The sequence below is a fragment of the Anomaloglossus baeobatrachus genome, chromosome 1, assembly GCF_048569485.1.
Source record: "Anomaloglossus baeobatrachus isolate aAnoBae1 chromosome 1, aAnoBae1.hap1, whole genome shotgun sequence".
Classification (NCBI taxonomy): domain Eukaryota; kingdom Metazoa; phylum Chordata; class Amphibia; order Anura; family Aromobatidae; genus Anomaloglossus; species Anomaloglossus baeobatrachus.
In genome coordinates this window covers 133,872,928-133,887,454 of record NC_134353.1, presented here as the reverse complement: position 1 = coordinate 133,887,454, position 14,527 = coordinate 133,872,928, and the positions used below count along the sequence as shown (strand labels likewise).

Here is a 14,527-nt window from a genome sequence, read left to right as displayed (position 1 = left end):
TGCACACTCACCGGAGGAGAGGAGAGGTTGTTATTTTACACGGAGGAATATAGTGCTTGAGAAGTGGATGTCTGAGTACTGGACAACCCCTCTAAAGCTTTTCTATCAAAATGTTAGCTATGCAAGTGGAGAAAAAACCTCAATGATCTTGCCAAGTTTGCCAATGACCAGTGTAATCCCATTATGTTGTATCCCTATCCATCAGGTCCTCTCTATCCATTTTGCTGGACCCTTTGAAAGTTTTATAGTGGATACTGAAGTCCAGTGAATTATTCAGAATCTAGTTTTCAGGTGATACATACTGAGATATGAGATGGTGTTGATTTTTGTGAAGCAGTTAATGATGAGCGAGTATCAAAATACTCGGATTTGCGATACTCGTAACGAGTATTCATTCCAAATAGCGTGTGCAATGCAAGTCAATAGGGAATACTCGCAATGTAACGAGTAACCCGAATTCCGCACTATTCGCTACTCACACGAATAGTACGGTATTCAGATTACTCATTACTTTGCAAGTTTTTCCCCATTGACTTGCATTACAATTGCTATTTGGAATTAATACGTGCGGGTATTAGACCGTACTCATGAGTATTGCGAATCCGAGTATTTCGATACTCGCTCATCATTAGAAGCAGTAAACCAAAGTCGATGCTGAGAAGGTTCCCACGTCCTTGGTGTTGAGGAGCCCCTAAATCACATTGCATTGAATGTAGATCCAGCCAACCAATATACAATATGTACTGTATGTCCAGTTTACTAGCAGAACATAACAATATTACATTGTATAATTGTAGTTACAATATTGACTTCTTCATAAAAGATACAAAGAAACGTGAAAAGTTCATACTTTTTATTGACATTTTTTGTGGGTTTTTTATGGACCTCTTCATAACAGTCAGACAAAACTGAAATAGAAATTACACATATAAGAATTATATCTTGCTTGTACTTTTTCCAAAACTCCTTTTGCACAAAGTTCATCAAAACGTAATCCTGAAGTCCAAAGTATTCATAAGGATATGACATAGACTATGCACTTTATAATGTTTGCTTGCTAATAATTTAGTCCAAACTAATAATTTATAATAAGAAACAATGGTGCTTAAAAAATAAAAAAAAGTACAATAAACAAAAACTGCACAACGGTACATGGTAATAGATTTATACACAACTGTAATGTTAACCCAAAAAGAGAATCGTCCACAGCAAATGAGAGCAATGTTCCTGTATATTACATGTGGAGTCCGTCAGCCATGTGTTCTCATGTTTCCTTCAGTCTGTGCTATTGTACGTAGCTTGATGGTACTTTACAGAATTTGGATATAGTCTGCCCATACCTTCTGCATATTGAAATCTGAATTGATATACTTTATAAAATCCTACATAAATTTAGAAGTAGGGGAAATCAATGAGGCAGATTTGCCATCTCTATTCTAGAAAACCTGAGTGTTCAGGACTTTACGAGAAGCAATGATTAACGTATATAACAAGAACCCGCCAGAGTGTATATTAAAGAACATAACAGAAAAAACGACGGATGGCCTTATAGTTACCGGTGTTTTTGGTTTTATTTTTTCTTTTGAGGGAAAATGATCTCCACCTTTTTGAAACCAGATATAGAAGACTTGCTTGACAGTTAACATTTAGAAGTCCATCAATCTTTATAATATCCAAGTTAAAAAGTATGATGGCATCTCCCACAACGCTCCTTCAGATTAGCAGTGGCACTACAGTTTAGATATTTTTTTTTTTAATTTTTGCATATTTATTTGACACAAATAAGGATATATCACTATAATATATGGAAACCGGCATAAGATTCCTGTTACAAACGATGTATTGACTGATGAACGTGGTGCATAGTAAACCAATGGCTTCAAGTCAACATATTATTTGTTCATAATACGCCGCTATAATGCTGTTTACACAGGAAAATCTGTAATTGCCTAATTAATTAAATGTAGTATATAAAGTATAATACGGTATTTTTTTCCCAAAATTCTGCCAAGTGCCTTCCTTCTTATTAACACCAAACATTTGCCACATACTGTGCAGAAGATTCACACTTCGATTATGCCACTTCTAATCCTATGGAAGTTTAGATTTTTGAAGAGATTGATACTCGTCAACAGGTTCTAGATGGGAGCAGTCGATTGTGTCAATTATTTAGAGCAATGATCTGAATATTGGCAGATCATTCCTGGCTACGAGGGCATTTCCTAAACAAATATGCTAGGAAGGAGTTAATGTGTGTTGCAGTGTTATAATCCATTACCAAAACTTAAAGGAACCTGTGAGCGTTAAGGTGCCTGTCCGCAATACCAAAAATGCAGCACCTGGGAGAAAATGAACTTTATTTCTCCCTGGAGCCACTTGCTTTTAGTCATACAGACATACTGATACACTGCGATCGTCTGTCAGTCATTGTACCAAGGTGTGCTTTTACTGTTGCACATAGTTACTGTAGCACTGGTACACCTGAATGACTGAAACCAGTGGCCCCACAGTCTGGCAGTGACTGATAGTCAACTGCATTAATGCACGGCTGAGTGCACTGAGCGGTGACTGAGGCCAAGCCTCTATGACTGAAAACGTGGCTGCTGGGAGGAAAAAAATTAATTTCCTCCCGGTAGCCGTGCGTCTGTAGTACACTAATAACCTGCAAATTAAGCCTATATCTGCAGGTTAATAACGTTTGGGAACATGACAGATTCTTTTCAATAGCATTATCTGATCTGACAGGTTCTGTTTAAGTTTCTGTGGTCTTTTTCTTAGATATTTTTCTGCTTTTTCTTGCTACAATCAGAAAGTAATACAGCTCCATCGATTTACTCTTACACTAAGGGATGCACATGCAGCTTAGGTTTCAAGGCAGTGAAAAGAAAGAAATTCTATCTAGATTGAGAAGTTATGCAGAACTTGGCTGCAATACTCATTTTATATTTTTCTTTTTTTCTTTTTATTGTTTTAGCGCTTAAAGAAATTGATAATTCTATGCGTGTAATGATTAATACGATCAGACAATGAGGTAATGATCAGCACATCATTCAGGTGTCAATTATTCTCGGAAGATCTGTGGTGCGTCCCGTTCCCACAGAACTAATTGTTATCCCTCCGGCGCCAATGATCCCCATATTTTTCGCTAGCTCAAGTGGAGTTATAAAACGTGTATCAACGTGAAGAAATGAAGAACGAAGTTTAAAAACGCGTCGTGGGCACGTAACCTCACTAATACAAGTGATTCCAAGGGGTCTTGCTGGTCTTTTTTTTTCTTCAATATAATTTCCTTTGGCTAGGACTACAGTATTTGATTAGTAGAGGTCATGACTTAGAGCACCACCAGCAATCAGCTCATTAAAGGAGTCACAACACTCTAGGGAGGCCTATGAAGGCTCAGGACATTTCATAGTGGATCCACAACAGATTTCTTACCTAGCTTGTGGAGAGGTGATCAATGCCTTTTGTGAAGAAACCCCTTTAGATTGGCCATACCAATTAGTTAATGTAAACCAAACCTGCCAATTTCATTTGGTCCAGCCAACCATCTATGATGCATGGAAGTCTTCAGAATTTGTAGTTTGGGGGGGAAATGGATTGTGCTGTTGGGTTTTAGCATACCTGGGAAAATAAGCCAACGCTTTGTGTGTCCGTCAGCAGTTTATTGCCCCTCCACATTCAGGACAAAAAGGGGCTCTGTTGCGCATAATCTGTATGGGGAAAGTTAGAGGGATAGTTGTCAGTCCAACCAGTCAGCCAAGTAAAGGGTATGGCCAGCATTTTACTTCTGTTCTGGTATCATCAACTTACACTATTAGCATGTACTATAAATTAATAACTACGATATACTGTCTCTACAAAATATATTGTGCACTGTTTTTGTCCTATTTTGCTTTCCTTCTTCGAAGCTTTTGTTTCCTGAGTTCTTCACCCCCCTGTCCGACCTATTCAATAACTACAGTGACATAATCCTGTCAAGGGGTCCTAGATTATTCATCAAAATCAATACTATGCTATTTTAGGCCAAATTCCCACAATGAGTTTTTGGTGTGTTTAGCAATCGGCTAAATCTGGTTACTTTTGTTTTTACTGCATTTTTTTTATGGTGCCTTTTTGTCACTTTTTGATGTCATATTTTAAATAACAGCTCTTTGTTTTGTATTTCATAAAATTGATGATAAAGTCATGTGCAGATTACATGCATTTTTATAGTGTATCCTTTACGGAAAAACACTAAAAATGTGTGTGCAATGCAATTTTTACCTACTGATTTTTCCCATTTCCTTCACGTCTATGGGGAACATTTGCAAATAAAATACAAATTTACCACAAAAGAGATTGACATATTATAAATTTAAAACACACGGCAAATTAGTTTGCACAGTGTAATAATAAAAAAAAGCTCACCGAGTATGAGATTTCTATAAACTGCAATAAGCTGTGTTTTTACGCAGTGAAAATACTCAATTGATAAAATGCACCAAATTCTCATTGTGTGAGCTTTAGCCCTTCTCCCATGTTCTCACTATGTGAATCCTTATAGTAGGCTTTAACTCCTTCACATAATTTGATGTAAGTAAGGGGTTCCCGCAAAATAACATAAATTTACGTCATGGCAATTGAGCAGACATAGGAGCTGTGCCTGCAAGATCGCTTCCGGGAGCTTGGCGTAACTTATATCCAAGCTCCGGCTGTCACAGCTAGGGATTGTCCCTGCCCCTGGATGCTTAATCTCCTAAATACCACCATCAATAGTGATTGCAGCATTTAGAGGGCTGAAAGAGTAAGTGCACTCCCTCTCCCACCTGATTGGGAACCCCACAACATGATTATGGGGGCTTGATAGTTGCCATGGCAACCCAAGGCCATCATGATGACTTCCGGGTCAGCCCGCAATGTCAAGCCTGTAAAGGACGCTTTACACGCTGCGACATCGCTAACGATATAGCATCGGGGTCACTGTGTTTGTGACGCACATCCGGCGTCGTTAGCGACATCGCAGCGTGTGACACCTATGAGCAACCTTAAACGATCGCAAAAGAGTTAAAAATCGTTGGTCTGTGACACATCGTTCATTTACCAAAAATCGTTGTCTGGTCAGTAGTGATGTTGATCGTCGTTCCTGCGGCAGCACACATCGCTATGTGTGACACCGCAGGAACGACGAACATCTCCTTACCTGCCGTCCACCTGTAAGCACCTCCCCCTTGAAGGAGGGATTGTTCGGTGTCTCCAGCGACGTCGCACAGCAGATATGTACTTGTGACGCTGCCATAGCAATAATGTTCGGTGCGGCAGTGATCACCACATATTGCACCAACGACGGGGGCGAGTACAAACGCTCGCGACATCGCTAGCAGGCGCTAGCGCTGTCGCAGCGTGTAAAGCACCCCTTAGACCATGCCAGAAGCATGGTCCAAAAGGCTTATGTCAGGGCAGAACTGACAGGTATAAAATATTGCAATGCTATTACATTGTAATAGATTGTATCAGCCATCAGATTAATAAAAGTAAATGTACGATATAGGGACTAATAAAAAAAAGGAAAAAATAAGTGAATAGAAATGGTGAAAATATTAAAAAAAATCTGAAAAAAAAATGAAAAAAATACTATACCAATAAATATGGATATTTCAGTAAAAATTAACAAAAAAGGTATCACCACGTCTGAAACAACTCGATCTATTAAACTGTCACACTAGTTAACCCCTTCAGTGAACACCATAAATAAAAACAATAGTTTGTGTTATGTCTTTTCATAATAGGTTGGACAAAAAAGTGAAAATCAAAAAGTCAAATATACACATATGGTCTAAATTGTTGGTGCCCCTCATTTAATGAAAGAATTACAATGGTCACAGAAATAAAACATCTATGAAAATGAACAAATAAAAGTCAGACATTGCTTTTCCACCATGGTTCCACAGTATTTAAAAAAATAAATAAATAAATAAAACTCATAAAACAGTCCTGAACAGAAATGATGGTACCCCTGAAAATGTGTCAAAAGGGACATGTTAAATCAAGGTATATCCACTAATTAGCATCACAGGTGTCTGCAATCTTCCAATCAGACAGTGGGCCTGTATATAGGGCTACAGATACTCACTGTGCTGTTTGGTGACATGGTGTGCACCACACCCAACATGGACCAGAGGAAGCGAAGGAAAGAGTTGTCTCGGGTGTCTTGAATTTGTGCAGGGTACAAAGAAATCTCAGGACTATCAAGGAATTCTAGAGATAAATGTGCTGCCCAGTGTCAGAAAGCTTGGTCTCAGTTACAGGTCATGGGTCTTGCAACAGGATAATGACCCAACACACACAGCTAAAAACACCCAAGAATGGCTAAGAGGAAAACATTGAACTATTCTGAAATGGCCTTCTATGAGCCCTGACCTAAATCCTATTGAGCATCTTCGGAAAAAGCTGAAATATGCCGTCTGGAAAAGGCAACCTTCAAACACGAGACAACTGGAGCAGTTTGCTCATGAGGAGTGGCCAAAATACCTGTGGAGAGGAGCAGAAGTCTCATTGACAGTTACAGGAATCGTTTGATTGCAGTGATTGCCTCAAAAGGCTGTGCAACAATATATTAAGTTAAGGAGGGACCATAATTTGTGTCCAGGCCTATTTCACGTGTTTTATTTTCTTTTTAAATTCTGTGGAATCAGAAAAGCAGCAATGTCTGACTTTCATTTGTTAATTTTCATTGATTTGTTTTATTTATTATTACTTTGGACCAATTCAAGTTATTTCTGTGACCATTGTGGCTTTTTCTTTCACAAAATAATACTAAAGACATATTAAACATAAAAAGTCAAATAAAAATACAAATGGTATCGCCGTATTTGTAGTGACCCAAAGAATAAAGTTGTCTTATTAATTTTATGACACGGTGAATGGCTAAAAAAGGAATTCCTGAATTGCTGTGTCTTGTTGATTCTGCCTCACAAAAAGTAGAATAGAAAACAATCAAAAAATATGTGACCCAAAATGGTACCAATAAAACTCCAAATCATCCCACAAGAAACAAACCCTCACATGACTCTGTTAGCAGAGAATAAAAAAAAAACTATAGCTGTCAAAATTCAGTGATGCAAAAAACCTTGAATTTGTAAAAAAGCGTTTTTTAGTGTGATAGTAGCCAAAGCTAAAATAAACTGTATAAATCTGGTATCACTGTACTCGTACTGACCTGAGGAATAAAACCGCCTAATCAATTAAAACACAAGGTGAACAGTGTGAAAAATAAAGCCAATTCTTCAACTGCTGTTGATTTGTTCATTCTGCCCCCCAATGATCGCAGTAAGGCTTGGCTCTTATTTATCCTGTGCTCTATACTGCGCCTTACATTGGAGTTTATATTTAAAAATGTTGCTAATGTAAAGTAGACATGTGACAAATGTTATTTCTTAATGATTTTGTGTCATGGTTAAAGGCCATAAATAAATGTAAAAATGTAAATCAGATGACCAACATTTATCACTAACTTGATGTACAATGTGTCACAAAAATCTCAGACTCACTAGGAAATATTAAAGCATTCCAGAGTTATTACCACACAAAGTGACACTGGTCAGAAATGTAATATTTGGCCTGGTCAGGAAGGTGAAAACAGGCTTGGGAGAAGGTGTTAAAGAGAGTTTGTCATCAGGATTTTATACCCCCAAACTATTGCATGTATGTATAGGAGCTTTAATGTTAATTTAATCCAAAGCTTTCTGTAAAAATCCAATATACGGTTTCAGAGTAATCCATAATGAAATAGTTTGTTAATGAGTTGCAAGTGCATTGGGTGGGCTTTGCACTTGCAGCTCTCTGGTTTCTCTGCCTTTTTATCCCACCGACTGCCCACCTCGTTTCTTATTGAATCTTAACTGAAACATAAGTGACCTAGAGACAGGAGGCAGGCAGAGGACGGGGAATAGGAGAGAGGCAGGAGAGGTGTAAGTGCAATGTGACCTGTCCATCACAGACAGGAGGCAGGCAGAGGGGCGGGGAATAGGAGAGAGGCAGGAGAGCTGTAAGTGCAATGTGACCTGCCCATCAGAGACAGGAGGCAGAGGGCGGGGAATAGGAGAGAGGCCGGAGAGCTGTAAGTGCAATGTAACCTGTCCATCAGAGACAGGAGGCAGGCAGAGGGCGGGGAATAGGAGAGAGGCAGGAGAGCTGTAAGTGCAATGTGACCTGTTCATCAGAGACAGGAGGCAGGCAGAGGGCGGGGAATAGGAGAGAGGCAGGAGAGCTGTAAGTGCAATGTGACCTGTTCATCAGAGACAGGAGGCAGGCAGAGGGGGGGGAATAGATGAGAGGCAGGAGAGCTGTAAGTGCAATGTGACCTGTCCATCAGAGGCAGGAGGCAGGCAGAGGGCGGGGAATAGGAGAGAGGCCGGAGAGCTGTAAGTGCAATGTGACCTGCCCATCAGAGGCAGGAGGCAGGCAGAGGGCGGGGTATAGGAGAGAGGCCGGAGAGCTGTAAGTGCAATGTAACCTGTCCATCAGAGACAGGAGGCAGGCAGAGGGCGGGGAATAGGAGAGAGGCAGGAGAGCTGTAAGTGCAATGTGACCTGTTCATCAGAGACAGGAGGCAGGCAGAGGGGGGGGGGGGAATAGATGAGAGGCAGGAGAGCTGTAAGTGCAATGTGACCTGTCCATCATAGACAGGAGGCAGGCAGAGGGGGGGGGAATACGAGAAAGGCAGGAGAGTTGTAAGTGCAATGTGACCTGTCCATGAGATACAGGAGGCAGGCAGAGGGCGGGGAATAGGAGAGAGGCAGGAGAGCTGTAAGTGCAATGTGACCTGTCCATCAGAGACAGGAGGCAGGCAGAGGGCGGGGAATAGGAGAGAGGCAGGAGAGATGTAAGTGCAATGTGACCTGTCCATCAGAGGCAGGAGGCAGGCAGAGGGCGGGGAATAGGAGAGAGGCCGGAGAGCTGTAAGTGCAATGTGACCTGCCCATCAGAGGCAGGAGGCAGGCAGAGGGCGGGGTATAGGAGAGAGGCCGGAGAGCTGTAAGTGCAATGTAACCTGTCCATCAGAGACAGGAGGCAGGCAGAGGGCGGGGAATAGGAGAGAGGCAGGAGAGCTGTAAGTGCAATGTGACCTGTTCATCAGAGACAGGAGGCAGGCAGAGGGGGGGGGGGAATAGATGAGAGGCAGGAGAGCTGTAAGTGCAATGTGACCTGTCCATCATAGACAGGAGGCAGGCAGAGGGGGGGGGGAATAGGAGAAAGGCAGGAGAGTTGTAAGTGCAATGTGACCTGTCCATGAGATACAGGAGGCAGGCAGAGGGTGGGGAATAGGAGAGAGGCAGGAGAGCTGTAAGTGCAATGTGACCTGTCCATCAGAGACAGGAGGCAGGCAGAGGGCAGGGAATAGGAGAGAGGCAGGAGAGCTGTAAGTACAATGTGACCTGTCCATCAGAGGCAGGAGGCAGGCAGAGGGCGGGGTATAGGAGAGAGGCAGGAGAGCTGTAAGTGCAATGTGACCTGTCCATCAGAGACAGGAGGCAGGCAGAGGGCGGGGAATAGGAGAGAGGCAGGAGAGCTGTAAGTGCAATGTGACCTGTCCATCAGAGACAGGAGGCAGGCAGAGGATGGGGAATAGGAGAGAGGCAGGAGAGATGTAAGTGCAATGTGACCTGTCTATCAGAGACAGGAGGCAGGCAGAGGATGGGGAATAGGAGAGAGGCAGGAGAGCTGTAAGTGCAATGTGACCTGTCCATCAGAGACAGGAGGCAGGCAGAGGATGGGGAATAGGAGAGAGGCAGGAGAGGTGTAAGTGCAATGTGACCTGTCCATCAGAGACAGGAGACAGGCAGAGGGCGGGGAATAGGAGAGAGGCAGGAGAGCTGTAAGTGCAATGTGACCTGTCCATCACAGACAGGAGGCAGGCAGAGGGCGGGGAATAGGAGAGAGGCAGGAGAGCTGTAAGTGCAATGTGACCTGTCCATCACAGACAGGAGGCAGGCAGAGGGCGGGGTATAGGAGAGAGGCAGGAGAGCTGTAAGTGCAATGTAACCTGTCCATCACAGACAGGAGGCAGGCAGAGGGCGGGGAATAGGAGAGAGGCAGGAGAGCTGTAAGTGCAATGTGACCTGTCCATCACAGACAGGAGGCAGGCAGAGGGCGGGGAATAGGGAGAGAGGCAGGAGAGCTGTAAGTGCAATGTGACCTGTCCATCACAGACAGGAGGCAGGCAGAGGGCGGGGAATAGGAGAGAGGCAGGAGAGCTGTAAGTGCACTACCCACCCACTGCACTTGTGACTTATTAACATACAATTTCAGCTATGGATTTCTCTAAAATACCAAAGCTGATTTGTACAAGAAAGGTAAAAAATTACTCAGCATTAAAGTGCTTTTTTTATACAATACAGACTATTAGTTGGGGTTATAAAATTTGGATGATGGGTCTTCTTTAAGTAAAATACAGGGGTATTAATAAAAAAAAAATCTAATCATCATTTATACAACTAAACCAGGGGGTGTCTGAGTGTTAATCTCCAGAACCAGCTGCACCCTTGTCTCTGGGCTATGCCTGTAATTCAAGTCAATGTGTCCCAGCTGCAATGTCACATATATCCTATAAAAATAGTTGCGTTATTTCTGAGCAGAATGAAGCTTACACTTTTTTTTTCTAACCTGAGAAATCTGATGGAGAACTCGTCTATTTACTCCTGGTCCTCCTATATCTTATTACGTTCACAGCGCTGGAGACTTAATCATACAATGTTATACCTGGTCTTTAATGCAAACACCGCAGTGGGCAGGAGACCTGTGCTGCAGCAAGCTGCCTCCCAGCCAGGCAGGACAGCCTAAAGGCCACGTCTCACTAAGCGACATCACTAGCGACATCACTGCTGAGTCACGTTTTTTGTGACGCAACAGCGATCTTGCTAGCGATGTCGCTGTGTGTGACATCCAGCAACGACCTGGCCCCTGCTGTGAGGTCGTTGGTTGTTGCTGAATGTCCTGGGCCATTTTTTGGTCGTTGCTCTCCCGCTGTGAAGCACAGATCACTGTGTTTGACAGCGAGAGAGCAACGATCTGAATGTGCAGGGAGCAGGGAGACGGCTTCTGCGGATGCTGGTAACCAAGGTGCACATCAGGTAACCAAGCAAAGCGCTTTGCTTGGTTACCCGATATTTACCTTGGTTACTAGCGTCCGCAGCTTCTAGAAGCCGGCTCCCTGCACACGTAGCCAAAGTACACATCGGGTAACTATAAGCAAAGCTCTTTGCTTAGTAACCCAATATGTACTATGGTTACCAAGCACACCGTCGTTACACGGGTCGCTGGTGGCTGATCTCTGATTGCTCTGGAGATCTGCCTGATTGACAGCTCACCAGCGACCATGTAGCGACGCTCCAGCGATCCCTGCCAGGTCAGATCGCTGGTGGGATTGCTCGAGCATCGCTAAGTGTGACTGTACCTTAAGCTGTTTTGTGGAGCCACTTCTGATTTCTGAATTTATTGTCGTCATTAATCATAGAGACAACCCCCATTTATTATTCATTAATATTTAGTTACATAGAAAATATGAAATAAATAGCGAAGAACAGTGAAGGACAATCTGACTAATTGCAATTAATTTTTTTTTTTCATCCAAGATTTGTATAGTAATGCACGAAACACAATTTACAATACAAACAAGAAGGGTATTTTACTCCTGTGTAATATAAGTGCAGTGACCTCTATCGGATGAAGTGTATGTGATTTTGATAGTTCTTGTGGCAGACAACGAGGTTTAAAAGGGTTTTCCAACTTTGGAAATAAAACCTTCTCGTAGCAGCAGTCAGTATTTAAAAAAACAAAACAACCAACCTGTGCTTTACTCACCCTCCCTGAATTAAATCCAGTGATGAGTCTGCACCACTGCTCCTGACCCTCCCCCTTCCCCAGTCCAGTGATGAGTCTGCACTGCTGCTCCTGACCCTCCCCTAGTCCAGTGATGAGTCTGCACCACTGCTCCTGGCCCTCCCCCAGTCCAATGATGAGTTTGTACTGCTGCTCCTGGCCTTCCCCTAATCCAGTGATGAGTCTCCACTGCTGATCCTGACCCTACCCCAGTCCAGTGATGAGTCTGCACCGCTGATCCTGGCCATCCCCCAGTCCAGTGAAAAGCCTGCACCATGGCACTCCCCCAGGATTGGTGATGAGTCTTCACCACTGCTCCTGGCCTTCCCCTATTCCAGTAATTAGTCTGCACCACTGCTTTTGGCCCTCCCCCAGTCCAGTGACGAGTGCACCACTGCTCCTGGCCCTCTCCTAGGCTAGTTATGAGTCTGTACCACTGCTCCGGACCCACCCCCAGTGCAGTGAGGAGTCTGCACTGCTGCTACTAGCCTTCCCTCAGTCCAGTGAGGAGTTTGCACCACTGCTCCTGGCCCTCCCCAGTCCAGTGATGAGTCTGCACTTCTGCTCCTGGCCCTCCCCCAGTCCTATGATGAGCTTGTACCGCTGCTCCTGGCCCTCCCCTAATCCAGTGAAAGGTCTGTACCACTGCTCCTGGCCCTCTCCTAGGCTAGTTATGAGACTGCAACAGTTCTCCTGACCCACCCCTAGTCCAGCTATGACTCTGCACCCTTGCTTTTGGCTCTCCCCTAGTCCAGCTATGACTCTGCACCACTGCTTCTGGCCCTCCTTCATTCCAGTGATGACTCTGCACCACTGCTCCTGGCCCTCCACCCTCCTGGCAGAGATTCAGTTCTGGACCCTGGGAAAGTGAGTAAATCACAGTTTATTTTTATAACCAATCGCAGTCAGGTGACAGGGATTTTCTAGGGTCTATTGCATGCAAAAGAAAATATATCCAGCTGACATAAATGATGGAGACTGGGCAAGAATGATCAGACTGGTTCAAGCTTTCAGTATCCTGGATAATCATGCACCCCAATAATTGAACATGGACCACAGTACCGCCTTGTGTCTATAGGCTGGTGGTGGTAGGGAAATAGTGTGTGGTGCACATTACGCCCCTTAGGCTGGTACTATAAGTATCTTATGGGCATAGGATCACAGATGTCAGTTGCAGCTAGTGAATGTGGTCTTGCAGAATTCCCGCAGGGCTGATTTTCTTTCTAACAGTTGGGCAGCAACAACACAACGAGCCCACACTCACTAACATTAACTGCAAAGTAGTGTCAGGTCCAAGATCTTATGTCAAGTTGCTTTGTAGCCTTGGCAATTTAAATACCAATATCTAATGATGCCAACCATGAGTACCCAGATGACCGCAATACAAACCGCTTCCAACATGGTGACTTGATTACGAGTTCAGGCAACTCCCCGAATCCATACAATAATAATATCTAATAATCCAACAAAGTTCTATATAGGATGGCTTGTAAGGGAAATTAGCAGCATTTCTACTCAGCAAATCTACAAGGAATGTTTCCAGGACTGTGCCGTGAACATAATCACCTATTCTAAAGGCTAAAGATGTATCACATACAGTTGCCCATAAATATTAATAGAGGCCATTTCGTTGTGTCCTAAAATCACTTATAAGATTGAGATTTGTGAAATAAGATTTTTTTCAAGGGGTTGTCCAGGGAAAACAAGTTCTCACCAATCCATGGGAATAAGAGATAACTTGTGTGGGTGTCCCTCTGCGGGAATCGGCACCGATCAGAAGAGGGAACTTTTACACCCGCTAGCATGGAGTGGCAGGGCGACTGCTCAACTGCTGCTCCATTCATTCCTTATGGGGCTGCTGAGCGCTGCACTTGGCTTTTTCTGGAGGATTAGAGCAGTGGACAAGGCTTCATATCTGCTGCACCATTTAGTTAGCAAGTAATCATCTATTCTGCAGACAGGTGATCATTTTTCAATGGACATTCCCTTTTACCCTTGTCTGGTACCATGGGGTCAATGTGACCCCAAACAGATTGCTTGGTACCACTAGTGATTATTTTCATGGTACCAGACAAGGGTTAAAGAGTTTTAAAGACCAAGTGTGGAATGTACCTAGCGGTGGCGAAGTAAGCAGCCTCCCCAAGGGGTACTCCGCCTGAAGAAGGAGGGCAACATCAAGTGGCATAATCTTTAAATTCTTTGGTATGAGATATAATACTACTAGATGGCTACGACAAGGGTTATGTGACTGAGGCTCACCAAAAACAAGGCTTTAAAACAAATCTAAGGGAAAATATTTGGACAGTTTTGCATAAATATAGGCCTCTAGGAAATCTCAGATACATTTCAGTATCAGGATATTCTTTATGGAGATCTGTTTTATTGATCTCATAAGGGGGTATTCCCATCTCCCAGACCCTATCCCAATATGTAGTAGGTGTAATCATATTATCAAATACCTTCAATTAGAAATGTAGTGTAGTTCTCCTGATATAGCCATGTCTCTTACCTCATGTGTAGGGCATTGCAGCTTAGGTATCCATGGTTATGACTACTCATATACTGACAGTTAGTTAGCTGCTTGTGGCCATAACCACTGATACCTAAGCTGCAATGCCCTGCACATGAGGTAAGAGACATGGTTATATCAGGAGAACTATACTATATTTCT

General features: G+C 43.3%; 1 long non-coding RNA gene across 1 annotated transcript; it reads right to left on the bottom strand.

Moving 5' to 3' along the window:
• Positions 1 to 838: 838 nt before the first annotated feature.
• On the bottom strand, positions 839 to 14,355 carry LOC142308034 (uncharacterized). Its single transcript, XR_012753985.1, has 2 exons — positions 5,180 to 14,355; positions 839 to 5,122 (listed from the first exon to the last, which is right to left on the bottom strand). It is a non-coding gene; the product is annotated as an uncharacterized LOC142308034 (long non-coding RNA).
• Positions 14,356 to 14,527: the final 172 nt, after the last annotated feature.